At 32.1% G+C, this 9725-nt stretch overlaps 1 pseudogene; it reads left to right on the forward strand.

Annotated features, from left to right (window-relative positions):
- The first annotated feature begins 279 nt into the window (after positions 1-279).
- LOC136219963 (uncharacterized) lies at positions 280-8162 on the forward strand (annotated as a pseudogene).
- Positions 8163-9725: the final 1563 nt, after the last annotated feature.

The following is a 9725-nucleotide window of genomic DNA, read 5'->3' on the forward strand; positions in this document are numbered from 1 at the left end:
TTTATCCTTTTGTGGCACATGGTTAGTAAATAAACTTGCATAACCAAACACTTTTAGTTGATCATAATTTGGCAATTTGTTATAAATCAATTTCATAAGGAAACTTCACCAAGTTAATATCTCAGTAGGATACATGAATTAAAGCATCTCCCTGGAAAAAAAAGTTGTAAACTTGCTTGATGTAACGAGTAAATTACACTAATGGTATCTAAACTTTACTTTAATTCACACTTTGGTACCTAAATTACATTTTGTCTTAAAAATATACCTTAAGTAACGATGACTGGACAATTTGGTATACTTTACGGGTCAACGGCCGGTACATGCGAGTTTGATGAGTAAATTACACTAATGGTACCTGAACTTTATCCTATTCATATTTTGATACCTAGATTTTATTTTGTCCAAAAAATACACCTCAAGTAAAGATGACTCAATATTTTAGTACATTTGACCGATCAGTGATCGGTAAACGAGTTTAAGCATTTTAGATTAAAAAATGAGACTCGTCATACACTCAATTAACATAAAATTACAATACTGTCTACAGTATTGTAATTTTATGTTAATTGAGTGTATGGTGAGTCCCAATATTTATTTCACGATATCCGGTCACTAACCGATCAAATGAACTAAAATTTTCAGACAAACTCGCATTGACTGGTCATTAACCGGTAAAACATACTAAATTGTCCAGTCATCGTTACTTCAGGTATATTTTTGGGACAAAATGTAATGTAGGTATCAAAGTGTAAACTAGATAAAGTTCAGATACCATTGGTGTAATTTACCCTTGATGTAACAAAGCCTTAGAAATAGTTACCAAACTTTTGTGCCTTCTCTCCACCACCCTATTTTGTTGGGGAGTATGTGCACAAGTTTTCTAGTAAACACTTTTGTGCCTTCTATCCACACCTTTTTAATCATAACTTCAAACTGAGTAAACACTAATTTGGTGAATTGATCTTTATACTTGAATAGAATAGTCCAAGTTATTCTTGTAAAATCATCAACCAATGTTAACATAAATATGTCTCTTGTTCATGATTTTCTTTTATAAGGGCCCAACAATCCACATGAAGTAATTCAAAATTTTCCATTAATGAAATTGCACTAATATAGAAGGTTTTAGATAAATAATTATAAAGTCCTTATGTTTTTACATAACACACTAATAAATCCATCATATTATTATAAAGTCCTTATGTTTTGTTTTAATCAACTCTTTAATCCTTTCATTTGTTTTTGTGGATGTGGCCCAGATTGTCATTGTTTATCGAGTTGGGGGAGTGTATCGCTTAAAGGCCCTTACTGGTGAATTCTTATTCGTGATCAAATGAACCCAACTACCATATTCCTTCATCAAACATATCTTCTTATCATGATTTGATCCATGTTTTACTAAAAAGGAAAGACAAAGACACCCTTTTATGCTCCAATTGCCTTACATCTCCACATTTCAAATCAATAGATGCTGGTAATTGAGTGTTTCAAATATCTCTTTGCCTTAATCAAAAGCTAAAGTTTCACAATGACCGTCAGTTGATGGTACCACAAGCCAATGGAATACTCCATTTAAGACTATTGCAAGGGTATTCCAAGACAAGATAACATGTAACAAATGTTGACTTATACGGTAACATTAAAAAAACCAATAGGGAGAAAAGAATTACATACCCTATTACTTTTGAATGTTACCATATAGGTTAGCATTCGTTACATGTTATCCTTCCTTGGAATTCCCTTGCAATAGTTTTAAATAAAATATTCAATTGGCTTGTGGATGGTTGTTGTGAAATTGTAGCTTTTGATGAAAGCAATAAGACATTTAAGAAGCTACAGTTACCAGCATATGTGGATTTGAAATGCGGATATGTAAGAATATTGGAGCATGGATAGTGTATTTGTCTTTCCTTTTCAGCAAAATATATGGATCAACTCGACTCATGATAAGGAGATATGGTTGATGAAGAAATACGATAATTGGGTTCATTTGATTAGAATTAAGAATTCACCATCATATGATTTCATTGATTGGCCATTTTATGCATTTCTACGAGGGTTGAAGTCGTATTTTAGGAATAAAGAGAGAAAAAAATGCATGTTTGATCCTGTGAATTCTATGCCATTATCAATCCTCACCTTTTTAATCATAACTTCAAACGGAGTAAACACTAATTTGGTGAACTGATCAAGCAATATTGGTACTTGATCTTTATACTTGAATAGAATAGTCCAAGTTGTTCTTGTAAAATCATCAACCAATGTTAACATAAATATGTCTCTTGTTAATGATTTTATTTTATAAGGGCCCAACAATCCACATGAAATAATTCAAAATTTTCCATTGATGAAATTGCACTAATATAGAAAGGTTTTGGATAAATAATTATAAAGTCCTTATGTTTTTACATAACACACTAATAAGTCCATGATATTATTATAAGGTCCTTATCTTTTGTTTTAACCAACTCTTTAGTCCTTTCATTTGTTTTTGTGGATGTGGCCCAGATTGCCATTGTTTATCGAGTTGGAGGAGAGTATCGCCTAGAGCCCCCTTACCGGTGAATTCTTAATTATAATCAAATGAACTCAACTAATGTATATTCATCAAACATATCTCCTTATCATGATTTGATACATGTTTTACTAAAAAGGAAAGACAAAGACACCTTCTATGCTCCAATAGTCTTACATCTCCGCATTTCAAATCAATTGATGCTGGTAATTGCAGTTTTTCAAATATCTCTTTATCTTTATCAAAAGCTAAAGTTTCACAATGACCGTCAGTTGATGGTACCACAAGCCAATGGAATACTTTATTTATGACTATTGCAAGAGTATTCCAAGACAGGACAACATGTAACGAATGATGACCCATATTATAACATTCAAAAAACCAATAAGGAGAAAAGAATTACACGCCCTATTGCTTTTGACTGTTACCATATAGGTTAGCATTCGTTACATGTTATACTACCTTGGAATTCCCTCGCAATAGTTTTAAATGAAATATTCCATTGGCTTGTGGACGGTTGTTGTGAAATTGTAGCTTTTGATGAAGGCAATAAGACATTTGAGAAGCTACAGTTACCAGCATATGTGGATTTGAAATGCAGAGATGTAAGAATATTAGAGCATGGATAGTATATTTGTCTTTCCTTTTCAGCAAAATATGGATCAACTCAACTCATGATAAGGCGATATATGGTTGATGAAGAAATATGGTAATTGGTTCATTTGATTAGAATTAAGAATATTCACCGCATTTGATTTTCATTGATTGCCCATTTTATGCATTTCTACGAAGGATGGAGTCCTATTTTAGGAATAAAAAGAGAAAATTTCAGATGAATTGTCTATTTGTTTCGAATGAGCCGAAAATCACTTTTAGAGGCAGACTATTAGAATGTTTTTTCTCAATTAATTTAAAAATTAATTCACTTAATTAGGAACTAATCTTATTCAATTCATTCATGTTACAATTAAAAAAAAACCGCTACAACTATTAAAACATTTTACGAAATTAATAATGAACATTAAATCCATTTGATTCCATTCATGATTTAATTCTTTAATGATGGTTACTATGAATTAAATCATAAATTGAATTAAATAGAATTAATGTTCATTAGTAAGCATATTCAAATTTTATGTATTGGTTTTTAAGTTTTTTTTTTTACACATCAAAAATTTGCAATAACTAAACATGTCGAACGAATTTAATGGGTGAGTGGTGAAAAAAATAGTAAAAAATCTTTAGCTTGCTACGTTATCGATTGCTGATGTCCTATCATGTTGGAAGGTTCAAAAAGTTATGCTTTCATATAGATATATAGATTTATCCCTCCAAAATTTCAAAAACTACCTAGCTACTGCCACTTGGTGTAAACTTCCATATATCCACATCATTTTTGTTAGGGTAAAGTAAATTTTTTTTACGGTTTTCGCCATTTGCAAACAAATCTTCGACGTTTAAAACTGTATAAACAAGGGTATGTGATAAATGTCGTTACTAAATAATAAATCTTTCGTATTTTTTTTACTTTTTTGTAATCTTTTTTTAAAACAACTTAAAAATTCGAAAAATCCTACCACAAACCCTTGTTTGTACAGTTTTAAATTTCAGGAACATGTTTGCAAATGACGAAAACTACAGTTTTTTTATAGCTTACCCTTTTTTTTATTAGTATCTGTTTTGTGTTGCGAGTGTCTAGAGATGGCAACAGAAAGGGTACCCACGCATAGTTTCAATCCCAAACTCTTGCACATTTATTTTTTCATTAACCGTACCCATCTAATTACCCTAACGAGTATACTTCATGAATCTCATGTCTGTCCCATTTAAATCGAGGGTACCCTTATCCGTTAAGGATCAATATATAAAACAAAAATACTACAAATTTAACAAAAAAAATAAATTTATTAAACTATGCATAAATAATTTATCTACAAATTTAATAAAAATATCATATTCAAAACTTATAAATCAACCTTAATCAATCAATTGACTTAGTGGTAAAAATCAATAGATGAAAGTCAAATGTATGGTAGGTACTCGTGTATTCTCATACCCATCATGGGTACTTTTTTTGAGTCATACCCGTTTCTTACCTTTTTTATATAAGGTAAGAATAATCATATTAGAGTCAAGTAATACCGGATACCTATAGATAGCGTACACGTTGCCATCCCTACCAGGGTCGCCCTGCAACTGTGTAGGAAGTGCAATGATACATGATTTTAAATAATGAGAATAAAAAATGATTAAATATTTTACAAGAGTATAATTAGTGATTTTTTTACTTAATTTTTGGTAATTATATTTTAAAAATTTTAATTTTTAATTTTATTTTATTTTATTAGTTGGGCATTTTTTGAACAGGGCATTTATGTGTTTTCAACTATTTTCATTAAAATAAATACTCGTAATTTACAAATAATATATAAATTAATTTTAGTAATAGAAATATATCAATAAAAAAAATATTACATTTTAAAAGAAAAATAAATTCATTTTGAGAAATACGCTGAAATTGGGACGTGATTTCTCAAAACACAAAATAGTTTAATTGGTCTTGTAACAATTGCAAAACATTTTGTGAAGGGATATCGTAAAAATGCCCCTAACATTTAAGGTTATGAGCAATTTTACTTCTAACGTTTAAAATATACAATTTTACCACTAATATTGGCAGTTAAGAGCAATTTTATCACTAACGTTCAGATATTATTATAAACACAAATTTTTTGTTTTTTATTTCGCACCAATTACATATCAATTGGTTCTAAAAAAAAGATTTCAATATTTTTTTGGGACTTAATAATAAAATTGGAGATTAATATTTATAAATTCGATGAAATATTTGAATTTTTTTCCAACTCGTACAAAAGACAGTATATTTTTATAGTTTTTCTTTATAATAGTCTTCACGTCTAATCATATGTTTGTGATCTATTACTAATTAGTGATAAAATGACGTACATGTAAAGTTTAAATGACAAAATTAATGGCCTAAAAAACAATTTGATGAATTATTTCTCTTACAACACAATATTAAAACTCATTAAAGATTTATACTTGACTAGGCTAAGACCTTGTTTGGTAAAAAGCTTTTTTTGAGTAAAATTAGAGGTTTTGACTAGTCAAAACTCTAATAGTGGTATTTGGTGAAGAGATGTTTGAAATAACTTATTAGGTTCAAAAAAACTAATTTTGAAAAAATTGGTTTTAGGAGCTCTTTCAAATAGCTTATTGCTTCATCTCATTTGAATAACATTTTTATTTTAACCCCAAATAAATGATTTATCATGTTCTTATTTGTCATTTTACACAAACAGTTATTACCAATCAGCTAAATTTTACCAAATAAGTTTACACAATCCGTTAGTCAAATCAGCTAACGAAAAAAGTATTTAGTTAACAACTAATGTAATCAGCTAACATCTATTTGCCAAACATTGCTTAAGCTCACCTCCATCCTAGCCCATATGGATTTAGCTCGTGATTGAGCTAAAACATGTGAGCACCATGTGAATGGAATTAGGGAAACTCATGATCAAATATATTAAAATTAAAATCTTAGAAATGGAAGAAGATGGAGATGAAAGAAAATAAGAACTTCAATATAATAGTACTTGAGCACTAAGGTGAATACAAATCAAAGTTTAGCTTTGCAAGGTCTAAACTATGGATTAGGTTAGCCCTTGCTACACTAAGAAAGAACTAAAAATGAAATAAAGAAAATAACTTCTAAGCACAACCGAAACTGAAATCTAAAGAGAATGAAAAAGAGCTAGAAATGGTGTGTAAAAACGGTGTGTGGAACTAAGTAGCAAAGGTCCCTATTTATAGGAGTTTTGGGACTCCTATTTTCTAAAAAACTACCTAAAATGTCTCCATAGTCTTTAATGTTATTGCCTTATCTTGCCTTAATTGATTTGGAATTGAGTAAGGAAGGTTTTGAAGATTTTTTAGGTAGATTTGTGCTTTCCTTTTAATTCTTGAATCACATGTAGCTGATCGAGCTAGCCTTGACTTGGGGAGTTGGCCTTCCCCTGGTGACCATCTCGTGGAGCTTGCCTCCAAGTGGAGAAGGGTTAGCTCCCTGATGGCCAACTCATCGAGCTGGCCTTCCTAGCTTGCCGAGCTGGCTTGCAGCAAAGGCTGACTTGTATTGGCTGGTCAACTGTGCTCAGGTTTTGAATTACCTGAAAATCTCCACCAAATCTCAAACAAAATCACATTAAATGATAACCAATATCCAATTAATTAATTTACCAAAAATCTCGTAAATACTAAGTCAAATTGATTAGTTCTTAGTAAATCAATTAAGTGGAAATTGGATTAAAATAAACTTCAATTTAATTTGGTAATATTTTATTAAAAGTGATATAAATTAAGCAGAAAACAAATGCTATAAAAAAGAATAAAAACTAAAAGTAGACGAAAGTAAGATAAAAACTACAGAATTGACACTAATTGACTCTAAACGATACGAAATAATCCTAAAAATCGTACCAAAAGATAAGGGTAAAATACCTCTATCAAAGAACTTATATGGAAAAAGGTTCATGTAAACCTTATGAACAAGATTTTCCAGAAGGAAGAATAGAAGAAATATTAAGACAAATTTTTCCTATTTGATTTAAGGAGTATAACACTTGGTTGGAATATAGCATTTCTAAAGATGCAACTTTTTGCTTGTGTTGTTATCTTTGTAGATCAGATATTGGAGAGCAAGCAAATAAAGATAGTTTTATTGTTGAAGGACTTACAAATTCGAAAAAGAAGGAAAGGTTCAAACTCATGTTGAGCCCACAATAGTACTCATAACCAAGCTTGGAAGCAATGTGGAGACTTGATGAATCAGAAACAGCACATTGAAGTATCTTTTGAGACTCATTCAGTTCAAACTCGAAAGAAATACAAAGTACATCCAACAAGAACTATAGATTGTATTCGATTTCTTTTACATCAAGGACTAGCATTTCGAGGAAATGACGAGTCTAGTGATTCAAGTAATCAAGGGAATTTTCTGGAACTTCTAGAGTTTCTTGCAGATTATAATGAAGACATCAAAAAGTCAGTTTAGAGAATTCTCTAGGTAACTCTAAACTTGTTGCTCCTGACATCCAAAAGGATGTTGGGTGAACCCACTAAAGTTATCAACAATGATCTTCATGGTGAACTGTTTGCTATTTTAGTTGATGAATCTCGGGATATATCTGTGAAAGAGCAAATGGCAATTATATTGCATTATGTGAACCCAAAAGGATGTGTGATCGAGCATTTTCTTGGTATTTTGCATATCAGTGCTACAATTGCTTTATCACTTAAGTTAGCCATGGAAGGATTATTTTCCAAACATGGTTTAAGTATATAAAGTTTACGTGGGCAAGGTTATGATGGAGCTAGAAATACGAATGGTGAGTTTAATGGCCTAAAGACATTGATCTTGAAAGAAAATCTTTTTTCTTATTATGTCCACTGTTTTGCTCATCAATTGCAGTTAGATGTAGTTGTTGTGGTGAAAAAACATGTCCATATTGCTTTACTGTTTAATGTTGTTTCTAACTTATCAAATATTGTGGGAGTTTCATGCAAGAGAAGAGATATTCTTTGTGAGAAGCAATACGGTAAAGTTATTGAAGCATTATAAAATGGAGAGATACAAAGTGGTACATGATTATATCAAGAAACTTCTCTTCAACAAGATGATGATACACGATGGATTTTACATTATAATTCATTGGTAAGCTTAATCACCATGTTTCCCTCTATGATTGATGTGTTTAATGTGATTCATGAAGATAGGATAAATTCAGAGCAAAAAGCTCAAGTTTGTGCTTTACTTGCTTTGACACAATCATTTGTGTTTGTTTTAACTTGCATTTGATGAAAAAGATATTGGGATTTACAAATGAATTGTCCTAAGAATTACAAAGAAAAGATCAAGACATTTTTTGTGTACTTAATGTTTGAATTAAATTTGAATTAAAAAATAAACTTACAAGTTACAATGTGTTTGTTTTATTTTTATGAGCTGTTTTTTTTTATTGAAATACGGACCTAGCCCAACAGACATGCCAACCAGGTTGGCACCCCCGAAGAGGCAAAGATCCAAGATATATAAATGAAGAGATGAAAAAATATGAATCTAGTATAAAGAATGCTTTAAGAAAGTCTAAACATATCCCTACCAAGGGCATTATCTCTAGCTAAAAGGGAGCAGAAGTCCGGAAGTGTGTTTCACATTTGTAAATCCGAGGCCAGACGTCTGTAATTAGCAAGAGCATCTGCCACCTGATTTCCTTCACGTAACACATGGGAGACAACCACCTGTATATGCATCATTGAATCCAAACAATTTAACCAATCCACTCGCATTGTCTAGGGAATGATCTGCGCACGGGTACGGAAAATTTGAATAGTGTAAGTCGAGTCACTTTCAATCTAGAGACGAGTCTAACCATATGACCTCGCAATCGAAACTGCAAAAATAGCAGCTTGCAATTCCACCATGTGTACCAAAGCACAATCAAGGGGGAAGGCAAATGACCCAAGAGGACGCCCCGTACTATTTCGAAAAACCACACCGCAACCAGCTCTACCCGAGCATCAGTGTTCGCTTTAATCCAAACAGATGGAGGGGGCTGCCATTTAACTTCAATGATTCAAGGGGCCCTATGATGATGAGCGCTTAACCCGAGATTATAGAGAATTGATAACTCCACAACAGCATTCCATACCAAACCCTTACCGATTCTATCAGAGCTACGAATAGCAGACCAAAGAAAGTGTAATGTCTCATGAATGTTTGGAGGCTTGTTCTCAAAAATAGCATCATTTCTTATAGACCAGATCATCCAAACAGCATTGAGAAGTGCGGCCTGCCAAAGGGAAAGGACTTGCGAGCTGAACTTGTGGGAGAAGGTGTGTTGTAAGAGGGTCTGTAGAGAAGAATCAAGTATAAGTCTTCTACCAAATAAAGCCGATATGCTGAACCAGATTTGGGAAGCAAAGGGGCAATGAACAAGCAAGTGGTCACTCGTCTCATAAGCCGTTAAACAAATCGGACAGCGAGAAATTAGAAGTAGACCTTTAGCACGGAGCGTAACATGAGTTGGTAAAGAGCCCCAGTAAGCACGCCAGCAGATCATGGAGTGTGACGGCTGAATGAAAGGTTTCCAAATTGACTGAAAAACCAAAGGCAATGCCGGAG

The sequence above is a fragment of the Euphorbia lathyris genome, chromosome 1, assembly GCF_963576675.1.
Source record: "Euphorbia lathyris chromosome 1, ddEupLath1.1, whole genome shotgun sequence".
Classification (NCBI taxonomy): domain Eukaryota; kingdom Viridiplantae; phylum Streptophyta; class Magnoliopsida; order Malpighiales; family Euphorbiaceae; genus Euphorbia; species Euphorbia lathyris.